The sequence below is a fragment of the Electrophorus electricus genome, chromosome 7 (genome assembly GCF_041902795.1).
Source record: "Electrophorus electricus isolate QZ-2024a chromosome 7, ASM4190279v1, whole genome shotgun sequence".
Taxonomy (NCBI): domain Eukaryota; kingdom Metazoa; phylum Chordata; class Actinopteri; order Gymnotiformes; family Gymnotidae; genus Electrophorus; species Electrophorus electricus.
The window spans coordinates 23,577,027-23,592,647 of NC_137503.1; the positions used below are offsets into that span (position 1 = coordinate 23,577,027).

The following is a 15,621-nucleotide window of genomic DNA, read 5'->3' on the forward strand; positions in this document are numbered from 1 at the left end:
TATATATATATATATATATATATATAGAGAGAGAGAGAGAGAGAGAGAGAGAGAGTTAGATTCTGTGTTTTCGATACAAATTTAAGCAGGTCATCACTATTTGGTTGTAAGACACATTACCTTGTTCTAATGAATCACCATTAACTGTCTAGACTATCTGAGGTCCCAATTCCCACCAATCCATAACTTCCCACATATAACTGTATAAAGAGTTAGACAAACTCATAGTAGTACATAAGAACTGCTACAGTATGTCCTATATGCTGCTGTTCTCTCCATTGATCAATTGTGTCTGCAAATAAACTATTTTTCATCATGAATGTAATCAAGCACCAAGAATATGCAAGCTAACAATAATATATATATTGTGTGTATTGTATATTGTATATGTATTGTAATGTATGAATTTTCTTTCCTTCAAGTACACAAAAAATCAAATACACAAAAAAATTGTTTTTTCAGTGTCTTTAACTTCTACCTGATTTATTAATTGCGGTTCATTAGCGTCTAAACAAATTCAGTCATGTGTGTACATGTTCTTGCAGAGGACCACATGTGGTATGTCACTCACAGTGAAACAGACAGTGGTAATTAGACCTTCCCTCAGCTCCTGGTTTTCTCGAGCCGTGCTGCTAGACTCATACTGACCACTGCTCTCTCCTGCAAAAAGACAGAAACACAGTCACAACCCCAGTCACTCGATATCATAGATTAACAATTACGCAGATGCTGTTGATTTTTCAGAAGCTGCGGGTGAACTGTTGACAGTGTCTCACTGACACACAGTGCTGTGTGCATAGTTCCCCCCTCCCTCTGGAAAAAGGGGTGTGCTCGCATGACAATGGGAGCTGCTGTTTTTCTTTTTTTGCCGTCAGTGGTAGTACCTCCATGGGCTCTGAGGCACGGCAGCATCTATATGCATGTTTCATAGTGTGGGCTTGTCTGTCACTGACTCCCATAGCCCTCCGCTTGGCTGTATTTCAGCGGTAGCCATGGAGACCTGGAAGCAACATGCTAAATCAAGCCTTGCTTGTAAGCGAGGCTAATGAGAAGCAGACATCCTGCGTGGTATGGGTGATGTGGAGAGGATGTCCTGTGCGGTGCGGGTGATGTGGAGAGAATGTCCTGTGCGGTGCGGGTGATGTGGAGAGGATGTCCTGTGCGGTGCGGGTGATGTGGAGAGAATGTCCTGTGCGGTGCGGGTGATGTGGAGAGGATGTCCTGTGCGGTGCGGGTGATGTGGAGAGGATGTCCTGTGCGGTGCGGGTGATGTGGAGAGGATGTCCTGTGCGGTGCGGGTGATGTGGAGAGGATGTCCTGTGCGGTGCGGGTGATGTGGAGAGGATGTCCTGTGCGGTGCGGGTGATGTGGAGAGGATGTCCTGTATAGGACAGGGGATGAAAATGTGGTGTCCAGTGCAGTGCGGGTGATGTCAGTGTGGAGAAGTTGTCGTCTGCAAAGCAGCGAGACAGCCTGAATGAACCAGCGGGCAATTAAAATTGATCGCACCTGCGTCTCTTTGACGGTAGACAGATCTGAACACAGAGGCCTGCCGCAGAAAGAGACAGCAATGGAAAGTGAAAAGGAGCGTCTGGGAAGTTTAAGGCCGTAGGGAAACTGCTTCCTAGTGTTGCCTTTGTTTGCTATAAAAAGACAAATAAAGAAGGAGATCTGTGTCCATTCCTGCCTCTCACATCCTTCCTTGCTCCCCGAACCAGGGTAGTTCAGTGCGGGTGATGTGTGCTGTGTGTGATGTGAGCAGGGCGTCCGGTGCAGTGCAGCTGACACGAGCCAGGAGGCTCTGGACTCTTTGACCACAGCTGGGGGTGTAGTCAGCTTAGCCAGACTCCTGCAGGGGAGACCCATCGCTCAGCCATCGCGAAAGGCCACGGCTGACAGCGCCATGGCAACCATGACGGCCAACACAAGACAAATGCAGGAAACAGTTCATCTGTTGAGACAGCTATGGAGAACAAGGAGAGGGCCAAGTAAACGGCGCTAAGCCAAGCCTCCTAACTTCAAGCATACTGGGATTTAACTGGAACCTTTACCACTACGAATGTGGGTCTCATTTCATGGGAGACCTGATCTCACATTTAACTAATTTCTCTTTAGTCTTTCTCCCTAAAGAATGAGCAACAGTTCTCAAATGGCATAACGCTGTGATCTCTACATGGATTAAGATTTATAACCAGTAAATATGCACCATATACACACTCGAAATTAATTGTTGCTTTCTTTTTATCCTAAACAGTGAAAAAAGGAAGAGGGTCGCACTGATCATATTCTCCAGTCTTCCGTTAGCCTACTGTAATTTATACTACTCTCCTATCGTCTGGACTAATGATCTCTTCTTTACTTGTGTATAGTACCACTGTTTTCACATTATACAAATGATGCTTCCCCTTGTATGTAAATATGTCGTAAAAAGGTAACAGGCAGCATGTAACAAGAGCTGGTCACAAAGTTTTTGCACTGTCCCCACTGTTAGTGTTTTTTTAAACTTTGGTGTCCCATTGTCCTGGGAATTACCCTTTACATTCATGGTATTTATGACACTTAAGTACATGCTTTTGTGTCACGGTTGGTCCCCCCTAGCATCCTGATCTCCTTGGCAACCCTGTCTCATGTCTTTATTTTGCTTTACTTACTGGCTTTCGTTTCTGCGTGCTTTGTTCTGGTTTTTCTGATCCTCCTCTGTGTGCTTATATCGTGTTTCCCTAGTCTTGTCACTGGTCATTTGCCCTAGTCTCCATTTGTTCTAGCCTTGTTGCATTGTCTTAGCCCAACTTGTGTTCACATTTCCTGTGTTTACTGTATTAACATCCATTATATTTGTATGTAGCTTTTGTTCATGCAGCCTGTGTTCTGTGTTCCACATTGTAGTTTCCCTGTACCCTGTTATATTATCGTGTGGTTTTTTGTTTTTTTTTTGCTTTTTGTTTATGTTTCCTGGATCTATTCTTGTTGGCCCTATGACTCTGGACCGTTGTAACGACCCTTATTTTGGATTTGCCCTTAATAAATCTTGCTCAATCTCAGCATTTGCGTCCACCTCTTAGTCGCTCCGAGTTGCATCTTGAGTGACTTTAGTTGTCTTCTCAGAACAGTATGCCCAGCTGGGACAAATACTGTAGGTTATAGTCCAAACCACCCTTGACCAATATACTGCCAGAATCAAGTGTCAGCATTAAAACCTTGATTGAGAGATACAAAGCTATATAATACAAGACAGTGCTATAACTGAAAAAGACATGTCAAGTGCCAATATAACTTCTTCTTACAAGTGTCTAATTACGTTAAGTGCTTTTCAAAGTGATGTGTATCCCATCAGCATTTGAATACAGCGGGGTATTATACAGTTCAGACACTTCACTCCACTAACTGGGTTCTAAGACAGAGAAGGGTCTCAATGTTTATCTTCCATGAATCTTGAAGTATGCAGGGTCAAGCCAGGCTGTCTTAAAAGGCTCAAGGTACAGATTAGGTTTTGACCATGATTCAGCTCACTGACTACTGTGAGATTATTCCAGACTGCAGTATTCTGTCTCAGGCCATGGTTTTAAATAGTGGGGAATCTTCATGGCCATGACTAACCTCAGAGAAGGCCTAAGATATTCTAAAAATAATATATTAAAATCATCAGCCTTCAGATCTAATTTTATTTTATCTAACCATAATTTGACAATCAACATGATAAACATATACAACTCTAAGCAAATATATCCTTAAAACCCGCTTACTTAGTTTGTGCTGGAATGTGAAGGTTTAAATGAAAGAAGCCCCTTTGCCTCCCTATCGGAATTCTGCCTCCTCTGCAGTTTCTGGAAAGAATGTTAGTGATTGGTGGTCCAGCTATAAATTTACAGAGGACCAAGCAATAGTAATTCAGCGAGAGACTAATTTCAAATGGCAGTAAAACTGACCAATCATATCTTCCCTCTAAATAGGTGGGCCTTGTTATCTTGCTATCTTTAGGTTGGCTTTGTTATCTATATGACAGGTTCTGTTCACTGTGGGGGATATGAATGTCAAGCTACTGAAGAAAAAAAAACCTTGCCAGGTAGCTTGTTGGTTCATGATGGAAGTGAATAACTTTACTGCGAGTGAGGAGGACATTGCAAATTGCAAATTTATTATGCACGCTGTTTTCTAGATTATCTTTTAATGAAAAGTCAGTAATTATGCATAACGACCATTTTCTCAAATAAACAGTAACATATAGATTTAATAGGCTGCTGTGCCAATGTAATTACAGCTTATTTATTAAGAATATTGCTTGTGTGTGGCGGAAGGATCCATTCACTGTCTATGGTTCCCTCACTAATAGATGCTTGGCTGTGTGCATGTTGTCCTGATGTGGGAGCTTTTATAAAATTTTATTGTTTTTTTGTGGCAGGAGGGGGTGGCTGTCATGCCTTTAGCACCTTGGCCTTTTGTTTCCATGTTCCGCTAAAGTACACACACAGCATGTGTGAAGATGTGATTATTTGTAAGGAGGATTTGCATTTTGCTTAAGAAATGAGCTGCTTTTTGTTTTGATGATACCTCTCTCTGTGCTCTTTGATTGGTGCATTACTAAGGCTTGACTAGTACCTTCGTTTTTGTCACAGAGTAGAATCACCATAGGAAACCTCTGCTGTACATCAGGTGAGGAAACAGTAGGCTTGTAGTGTTTTTTTCAGGGAAGGAGGGTCCGAGGGCCAAGGTTTAAGAGTTGGTTCGCTACTGGTTTTAATATATGCAGTAAGCTTCCTAATAAGTGTTGTGTGGGTGTTGTGATAAATCAGTGCATACCTATTTTCCTTTAAAACAAAACAATTTGCTCAAAAAAAAAAAAAAGCAGGTTAGGTCTTTAACCATGTCACATGATGTGAGCTATTGTACAATCCTTACATGGAACAGACAAAAACACTATTGTGTGTGTATGCGTGCGTGTAAGATAGGGTGTGAGAGTGTGTAAGATAGGGTGTGAGAGTGTTTGCATGTGTGCGTGCGTGTGTGTGTGTGTGTGTGTGTGTGTGTGTGTGTGTGTGTGTGTGTGTGTGTGTGTGTGCGCGTGTAAATGAAAAGACACAAGGAGAGAATGACGCCTTATTGGTGCAGTCTCACTACCATCACTCCAAGCACTGCTCCCATCTTATTGGTACAGGAAGTGTGTCCTGCCTCTGCTCTCATCAGTTGTTGCTCCCCTCACTGCAAATGAGTGCCATTACAGTGACTGAAGAGCTTGGTTTATCTGGGAATGGTGAGTGACTGTGTTGCTAATTAAAGTGACACTGCAATACAGCAGAACATCCCACTAAAAGACAGTGTGAGGGGAGAGCAAGGAATCATCCATCATTTTCCCAAACACCTGAATGAAGATGCATACCAACGAGTGGCCCTGACATGTTAAACACAGTGAAGAGTGGCCCTCACATGTTAAACATGGTAAAGAGTGGCCCTCACATGTTAAACATGGTAAAGAGGGGCCCTCACATGTTAAACATGGTAAAGAGGGGCCCTCACATGTTAAACATGGCTTCGCAGTGTCACAGTGTCACAGTTTAAGTGGGGAACTGTTAAACCTAAGTAGTAGTATATATTTTCCCCCTATTTCTTTACCATATATTGTGTGAAGACAACAGCACAATTAAGTTACTGCAAAGTAAATGTATTAATTACTTAGGGTCCTTGCTAATCCTCATGTGTGGGTGAAACTCAACAATAGAGGTATTAAGCATAGCCCTCGAATCTAAACTCAGGCCTGGAATTTGTAATCAGTGTTTTCGTATACAAATCACAGTCCTTGAGCACTGAATAACGATTTTCCACCCTCCCTTGACCCTGGAGTGAGGTGTGATAAAGTGGCCACCCATTTAAATGACCTGTTCAATTAACTAGCAGTGATCACAAACTCCAGCACCAGATTTGGACTCTGCTCTAGAACATCTCTGCATTTCACTGTCCAACAAGCAGTGCTCACAGCTTAAAGAGTCCAGATAAGATGTGGAAAGCCAGTGGTCCTGCCGCAGTTAGCGGCCGATCTGAGTGGCACCGCTTGCATTCCCGCTTGGCTGCCTCACACTAGGCACCCTGGGAGGTTCCGCTTTCCACCCAGGCTTTAACATAACAGGCTTAATCAAAGCATACTGGAGAACAATGCAGTCAGCAGGTACTCTTCACTGACCACAGCACCTCCATCTAAACGAACAGACCCCCCCCCCCCAGCCCATCACGTGGAACACGAAACTCAATCACGGTTAAAAGGCAAAAACCTCAAGGCCCAGGGCCCTATTAAGCCTCCTGTGATTCCAGCTCTTAATTACTGTGCACACTAAACAGGCTTGGTGTTTGTATAAAATCATTAAAATGCCCAGGTTTAATCACTTGGTAGGGGTGAGATGCTGACAGAAGAGCTATGCAGTGGGTTGTCGACACTGCTCAGCTGGGACCCTTCTGTCCATAACAAGACCACTTCTGAAGGGGAGGAAACCCAGCGGTGCAATTTAACACGAGCATTGCAATTACATGGTGTGGTCCCCCAGGCAAGGCCCAGGGGTGTGTTTGACTGAATCCATCAAATGATCAAGAAGTACAACACAAACACACACACAAAGAAATGACCATGGATGCAAATGCATTTGGCTTAGAAGAACCTCTATCCTTTTGTATGTGTGTGCTTGGAAGAAGGAAAAGATTGGAGAAAATAAATATTTAGCATATGGAAAGTATGCTGCCACTGTTGGAAAATATATTTTGTGGCCTGAATATAGATGAAACCATAGAACCTTGGGCCACAAAATGTAACAGGGATTACTGCTGATGTGGAATGCATGGGGGGTTGGAGAGATAATCCTGCTTTGTACATTCTATTTTATTTGGTCTCTAGGAATGGAATATCACAAATCTTCCTATTTCAAGTTGGATTTTAGAAAACATCCCTGACATTTTGGAAGGAAACATAAAAACTGTATGCCTAAAATGACATCCATGCATGCCTACATTCAGTAGTTTTACTACTGTTTTACTGTGGCCTCGCAGTTAAGTGATGGTAATGAATAATGATGGAATTCTGAGGTGCTGATGAGACCTCAGTTAATTGCAAAGACATAACAGCAGAGTAGATACCGAGTTTGTTGAATCGCTTTCACTCAGTGATAACTGAAAGTGAAGTACAAATAGTCAGAGATTAACCACTGTCATAGGCAGCCCACCCTGACAAGGACAGGTATGGAAGTCATTTCTAGCCACAGTATAACAAACACAATGTGCTTCAAAATGCACCAACATGCCGAAACATTGAATTTTGAAAATTCAAAACATGCCAGAAGTCACCAATGGAATGGCATTTGTTTTCAGTGTTTGCATACATTTTCTTTTGTATCTTTAGAACCCAGGGGATTTGTTTGAAAATGTGATGGATTTTAAAGGAGTTGCATTTTTTGTGTTCTTCCTGAACACAATTTGTCATTGGATTCAACAGGCAGGAAATCGTGAAACATGAAGTTGTGGTATAATCCCCTTTTGACAGAGAACATGCAATTCCAGGAGCTGTTTGGATTTACTCCTCAGCGTGATGTCAGAGTGAGCAAACGTGCGTCTCCATTTGCATAAATGTGGTCATCATGTCATTTTGGCTCTGTAAACACCACAGAGCTCTCCACGATGTCTGCCCTCCCACCCCGTCTGAGGCAGCCAACGAGGGCAGTAGTCATTACACAAAAAAAAACCCAACAAAAAATGACCCTTTCTTCACAGCGGAGAAAATGACTGTAAAAAACACCATACAAAAGCTGAATCAAGGTGGGGGTGTTTGTTACTTTGCACAGATGTCTTTCAAAGGAACGGTGCTAAATTGTGGAAAAAAAAAAAGAGTACAATATGTCTTCTTTATAACCAGACATATTCCGAGTCCGAGTCCGAGTGCCGCAGGGCGTGGGGCAGGACGCATAGACTTCGTTCGTGCGGAAAATTTATTGACATTAAACATTTAAGACAAATGTGGCTTTCACGTATAACATTCACAATGAATCTATCTATAAACTTGACATTAAACGATAAACACCTACACTTTAACATGGGACAAACTAACGTTACGGCTACAGTGATCTACTTGAATACACTTAGCGACAAAGTCCAACAATGGGCGCGCACTCGGACAGGGGTTTAAATAGACACAAGACATTAATATTAAATCCTGTGCACGTGTGTGCATTCACGGGGGATGGGGTGGTGGTTACAACACAAATAAACACAGAACATGTGGATCTACCTGCACGCGGCGGGCTATACCATGTGACTTATGGGGGAGGAGCAGTCCATGACACCTTGTTTATATAGTAAGACTTTTTTTATAGTTTCAAAATGTTGTACTTCTGAAGTGTGATGTATTAGAAAAGCGCTCTGTACTGATTGGACACACTGTCTATTTTTGAAGCCCACTGTGTTTGTCTACAAATTGTTAAGAATTTGTAAATCCCACTGGGTTTGTTGGCTTTTGGCGATTAATTAACTCTGTAGGACAATCACATTCTTTGGTGTATTTCTACAGAAACAGGCTTTACAAACACATAAACCCTACTTACGTCTTCTTCTCCACTCACCATAAGCCACGGCAACAATTCAACAATCAGAAGCCTCAATTCACTTTGTGTCAGAGAAGAGTTTGGGCCCATTTTATTGAGGAGGATAACGGGGGAAGCTGTTTTCTCTGCTGCTCTTCGGCATCGGGGTTAATGGAGTGGACTGCCAAGCAAAGGTGAGGACTCTGCAGACGAACATGTACATAATTTACAGGGCTATCACCTTCTGTCACAGCTGCTCTCCCATGACAGTTTAGTGGTAATGACAAAACGGTCATCTCTGACAGTGCAGACATTCACCAGAACTGCAAACAACGCAAAGGATCATGTGGGATAACTGGAAAAGAGGGGTGCAAATAATAACCCCTGCGATGCACCTGATAACTATCATAAAGATCTTCAAGATTCTTTATAGCATATTACTCAGATCATAAGGTAATGCTTATTTGAAGAAGCATAGCTTGGAAAATAACAATTTCATACAGTTGATTGGTTCCACTGGGTTTGGGTTTAATTAAAGTCGTTTTAATATGCATTTTATGTGGAGAATTTAAAAAATACACAGTGCAGTAATGCTATTTTGTTTAATGTCCCACCATGACCAGAGGCGATGAAGTGTCCTGGTCTGGCAGGCACCACACAGCACTCCCAGAAATGAGGACTAAATAAGGTTTCTTATTATAGAAGCAGCATGAAGGACTACATGAATCTCAGATTAGCTGCACCTTCATGCGGTTCTGGCAGCTGTGAGAATCTGGAGTGTGTGTGTGTGTGTGTGTGTGTGTGTGTCTGTGTGCGTGTGTCTGTGTTTAGTCTGGCCAGAAATGGGCCCGTCAAAGTTATGCTTCAATTGGGCAAACGTACAAACAAACACACGCATATACCTATGCACGCTCTCACAGAAGAGGACGCCTCATTGTGTCTTTGATCCATAAAACATGAGCGCCCGGTCCTCAGTCGTGGCTCTTATCCTTCACAAACATGCCAGCACATCAATTAAACTTTCATTCAGGAAACGTGCGGAAAAGTCAACAGCACCAAACATGGCGGAGAACAACTAAAGGCTTGCTACTGATGAATATTCCGCATTCACTAAAGGAATCTTCCCCGGAAGGCAGTGCTGGGTGAGAGCAGCATTCAGCCAGAGCTTGGCTTGAATGCCTAGTTTGGATGGTTGTTCTGGGGGCTGGAACCTATAACTTCTGTTTCTGGGTATTAATTGTATTTTGGAAACAAAACTAAGACAAAGTTCATTTCTCGATATTGATCTTATGGAACAAGTGAGCAGATGGCCAATAAGAGGAGGATAAAGGCAACAATATGCAGCTGTACAGCAATTACTTCATATTCTGAGTTAATGATTCACTCAATATGGCCTGAAAATGGGCAAAATAAATCCAATAAAACCGGCGGCAGACACTTCTAAATAGGGCCCTTGCCAGCTAATTTGGAATTACCATGTTTTGAATATTTGCCCCTAAGAAAACTTTTATGAAGCTGTAAACAGATTTACAATTAGCTGAGGCAGCAAAAACGTTCAGGGAGAGATAAAGTTGGAGGAGCCTTCCACCACTCTCTCTCTTTCTTGCTCTCTCTTCTCTCTCTCACACATCTTTCTCATGACTAAAAACACAACTAATTCATTCAATCTGGGACTCCTGAAGCCACACTCTGAGTCTTCTGACTACTGAGTCTTCTGACTGTCTGCATACCTCTGCTCCTACAGTTTAACTGCCACATGGCACAGAGCCCGGACCCCGGCATGGACTCAGACAGAGCCTTGCAGCCCCGCTCTTGCATCCACAACCAGACACAGCTTTGACCAGCACAGAGAAACAGGGAAAACAGATACATCTGAACTAAATGAAAAAGTTGCAGATGTATGACGTGCCTGTAGCAAAGCTGCTTACAGCATTCAGCATCAATCGAGCATGTTGCGAAAATGAACCAACACACACCCGACAATGGAAGTGGACTGATGTGGAAACCCACTGCATTAATTCCCCTGCTATCAGACATTTTGAGACATGAGACAGTCAGGGAAGGCGAGAGGTCAGGACACTGGAAACTGCAGCAGAAGCACACAACAGCATGCAGACTGCTGCTCTGTCCAAAACATATATAAAGAGAGCAACAGAGCAACACCAGTGAAATTCTTTTGACACAGTAAGACACAGTATTTGTTTGTATTCACTTACTGAACAAACATCAAGACCCTGTCCTTAACATGGTCCAAACATCCAGTGAAATAAACTATTAAAGCGTCAAATGCCAGTGATCAGGTGATGAGACATCTAACCCGACTGAATACATCTCAGCCAACTAAAGGCATTGAAGCAGATGCATGAATGAGACACTCTAGGGCATCATTTCCTCTACATGATGCCGCCCACCACCAGATGGATTCTCACGTTCACATGTGAATCAGAGCAGCCTTGAAGAAGCCAGTTTGTCACCAGCTAATCCTTTATGTTAAATGAATGTTAAACTCACGGGCAGCCTTCTGGCCTTGATCCTATCCTCTGATAATTTTTCTTCCTCCATCCTGAGTTATTTCAGCTCTAAAACAAAACCCTGGCCCCTTTTCTCCCCTCACCCCCTGTGTTTCAATTCAAGCATGCCTCTTCTTTGTTCTTCCTTCATTCTTCAGCCAGTGCTCATCTCTCCTCCATTAGCGACCTAACACACATTGAAGCACAAATGGTCTATCAGTAGAGTCTGAATGCTCAGTGCTTGTCCCTTCGGGACAGTCATCGAACTACTCCATGGGTTATGAATGCTCTCAGACCGAAGCCTTCATGGGCAATTATGAGCTACTGTTTACAGTTGTGTTTCTTAACGGTGCTGTTGGAGAAAGCAGGGCATTTAGAGCAGATATCTCACCCCTGATGGCTAAACGCAGTGCAGCAGAGCAAGAAGATCTACCTTCAGAATGAAGATGCACCTCATCAGAACAATAATGCTTTCAGGTTTAAAGAGCTTCAACCGGTCAAATCAGACTTAAAAAACTGCATACATTTCAATGCTCCTTACATAGCAAGCCAGACTGGCATTTTCATAAAATACTCTGCCAGAACAAGTGAACAGGACGAGCTCCAGTTTTTAAGCTCTGCTCTTCAAAAGAGCTCCATATGTCATAGCAGATGGCTGGATGCGTTTGTCGGCGGCGATATGCCCCACACGTATGCGCACAGCGGCTGTCTGGCCGGCTGCCAGCCTCAGTGTCTCCTGCAGGCAGGTGATGAACAGGTACTGATGCGGTAAGGCAGATAGGTCAAAAGTGAGAGGAGCCAATCACTTTCTCTTCTTTAACAATTCAGTTGCTGTCTGTTAATTCAGAAATACTTTACTGGTATTAACGTCACAAATCCCTTTGCCACCAAAGCAATTAACAAACAAAAATGGGAAAAGAAGGGAACCAAAAACACTCATTTGAGATCTGCGACAAGTCATAAGGGCAGTGACCTCATCCAGTTCTGAACCCAGGTCTTCCATGTGCTAAACATGATATAACTACCAGACCAAAGAACCAGCTTCCTGATATAGCAGCTGGACCAAATACTCACCTTCCCCTTCCTGAGTGATGGACTCCAACAACACTGCACTCTCCAGGGGATGAGGGTCTCTGTCATTCTGTCCTCTCCTTTGAGAAGCGCACCTCGGCGCTTCCCTCATGTATGCACCCTTCATCCAGAGACACTCCTTTAATCATGGACGCATTCCCAGTGGCCACACCTGGTCTGAAACCCAAACCTTCTACAACTCTGTGACGTTCTCCATCACAAGGATGCATTTAAAGATTACTGATGTCTTGATTGCTTGTTACTTAGACTGTGACAAAATACAGCTAAGGTTAGAAAGTGGCTGTGTCTCCATCACTCCAAGGTGGCACTGTGACAACACTGCATACTCCTGTGAAGCACCCTCTTGCACACACTGGCCAGTTTCATTGGACATTGATTGGGCAGTGGCTATGATAAATGAGTCTGTACACTTGACAGCCTTTTTTGGTCTTTGACTGTGGTCAGGTTAGTTGCTGAAAGTTGTGTGCAGAATGCTACCAAACATGTTTCCTGCTGATACAGATGCCTTTGCAGTTACTTGGCCCAAATTCATCATCAGCCTCAAACTAAGTTCAAACGAACAAATCACAGACTTTTGGGGGTTGTACACATCTAATCCTTAATTATCTTCTTAAGGGCTTCTATTATTTCAGATATATACTTTTGCTCACTGTACCATGGAATCCTTGAATACAGTTTTTCCGTTTATGTTTGTTTTTAACTGGCATTGTGGTATATATGGATTAGTGATTTCCAGTTGTTCCAGAATATATTCATGGATCTTCCAAACTGTTTATTTTAACATGTTAGTACTTTTCTGTTTTTGGTGTGTTTACATTCTTTGGAGAAACTTTGTGTGTAGGTCCTGGTTATAATTTTATATAATAAAGTTATTTCCTCATTTTTATTTTTATTTTTTTCAGTCCAGATCAAATCATCTGTCCGCTGAATCTTCCTTTTGCTTTTATTTATGGCCAGAATTGATATTCAGGCTACCTAATCAAAAACTCTCTCTCATCATATCTCCCCGTCTGTCTGTCTCTTTCTCTCTCTCTTTCTCTCTCTCTTTCTCTCACTCTATGAATGTATGAATGGCAGCATTACAGGAACAATTGGGGACTTCAATCTTGGCCTCATAATCAGGACAAATTCCCTGGAGAAAAGCCTAAAGCACTAAAGCACAATAAATTTGAAATGATCCAGGAAAATGGTGGAAAAAGAAAAAAAAAAGATTCATTCAACTAAAAAAAGGCAATCCTTAGCATTTGAGCTCTTTGGATTGGTCTGGGTTGGGTTGCCAGCACATGGCATTAATAATGCATAATGATGGCCATGCATCTTGGCATTTTTTGCCTCGTTCTTACTCTTTAAATTCATCTCAGCCTATATGTGGCCAAAGAGTGTCACCATGGGTGATAGAACAGCAGGCTAGTAACACCCAAAAACACGGACTGCTGCTCCTGTACCCAACTTCACTGCTTTATGACCCAGCAAGCAACAACAATCACACACATAATGACTGCACAGACAGATGACCTGCTTAATAGAGAACAAACCACAACTACTCAAGAGTTCATTTTGTGGGGTTTTTCTTCCAGATGACCTTCCATATAAATGCGTCCACGACGCATACAATCCATGATACAACAATTGCTTTTTAACTCTAGTTTAATATTTTCCAAATGGCTCGAGAGGAGGGGCTCGGCAAGGTTAAAGCAGATCAGTTCCAGGACTGCAGCTGCTCTCCCAGGGGTCGGGTGGGGTGGGGCTTATGAGGGTGGGGGGATGATGGCTGAAAGCCTGGACCCGCATGAGAGCAGTCCAACTTTCCCCCTGGCTTCACGGCAAGGCACGTTGGAGCAGGGCTTCATAAAGAGATTCACCTCTCTATTTTCTCCAGGGCTGTTCTCAAGGATGCTTCCAGCCGCTGGGCATGTGGGACAGCACTCCCTTGAGGAGTTTGTGTGAAATGCATCAACCCCTTGCTACATCACACACAGCATGCAGCATCTGCCATCGGCTGCTTGTTATGCCACACACATTGAAATTAGACCATCTTAGCTGCGCTTTCAAATAAATCACTATGTCTTCGAGAGAGAGAGAGAGCACACGAAGCCGTGTGGAACCGTTAACATGGGGAAAGAAAAACAAAACCTTTTAGAGCCTCTTTTTTCTGTACTACCATGTCTGAAAAACCAGGTCATCATGTATTACAGACACGTCTGGCCAGGAAAGGCAATCAAGCTAAGACAAACTTTCCATTCACTGATTAAAACAAAGATGAGGCCATGTCTTTGATCGACCCCTGCAACCTCCAGACCCACTAATGGAATTCTCTCAGCTGCCGGACAGGTGTCCTTCCTTAATGAGACCCACAGCAAGGGGGGAACATTTGGCCAAGGCTGTTGCCCTCTGGAGAGAGATGGCTTAGTACAGGATCACACTGCAGGGCCACACCTCCTCACCACAGCCGCCACCCCTCTGGAGAACTCTGCCCAGCTTGGGGTCATGGCTGGGGGTAATCTTAACTCGGACACTGAGCAATGCACCCTCAAACAAAGGAAAGAGCAAAGACCAAAAACAGCTCTGATTCAATGAATGACACAGGACTGATCCTTTCCACTGCAATCATTTTTCCACATCGTTGAGGAAAAAATATATATGATATATAAATAATTATATATAATAAAAAATAAAAATACAAGAAATATAAAGTTGGGGATTCCTGTCCTATCTTAGGCAGAGGATCAGTCTGGACTGTGAAAAAAAAAAAAATCCAAAGCAGCTGGAGTAGTTCAGTGGCATGTCAGCCTTCCTGAGGGCAGAACAGTGTAAATGGTGACTGACCTCTTTTGGTGTATAAGTCTCCTTCTTGTAGCTATTCCTTTGGTTTATACGTTTGCTTCTTGTAGATACCAAGCCACAGTCTTTAACCCTTTAACCTGAGGAAGAGAGGAATAAGAACAATCAAGCAAAAATACATCTCAGCGTAACAAACCATTTACGCAGGATGTCACTCGTGGGCAAAAACAGGTGCCCTCCATTTGTATCTGCTAGAAATAATACCAGCACACTGGGAACAGTTTATCACCTGCAATAAATGTTTAAAATACACATTCAGCTGCAAATAAAACTCATAAGTGAAGGACATGTAACGGGTCATGTGAGCGTTGTGTGTGTTTCAACTGTCTCGCTGCCAGGCAGGGCCTTGTGTCATACAGACATCCTGAATATAGAAAGCTACAAATGTCCTTGTTAAAAAGAACTAGGCAGATCTCCTACACCCAAACCATTCTTAAAGATTACTACAGGATACTGCACAGCAAGTCCCAGCTAAACTCCCCTGGCTTCCCACCGTTGTAATGAAGAAACATCTATTAGCAAGTCACAACTGCAACATAAACCACAGCATCAATCATCATTATCATCGGCAAGCTCATAAATACAATGCTAGTCTAGAAGGCAGGCAGGCGTGAGATCAGTTTGAGCAG

The 15,621-nt window shown here is 43.0% G+C and overlaps 1 protein-coding gene across 1 annotated transcript in view; it reads right to left on the minus strand.

The window, feature by feature from the left end:
- lrfn2b (leucine rich repeat and fibronectin type III domain containing 2b) overlaps nucleotides 1–15,621 on the minus strand; it is an 83,690-nt gene that overhangs the window by 31,991 nt on the left and 36,078 nt on the right. Inside the window, exons 2-3 of the mRNA XM_027001702.3 lie at nucleotides 14,978–15,072; nucleotides 572–660 (exon numbers count right to left, since the gene is read on the minus strand). The gene's annotated coding sequence lies outside the window, so the exon portion shown is untranslated. The remainder of the gene's footprint in view (nucleotides 1–571; nucleotides 661–14,977; nucleotides 15,073–15,621) is intronic.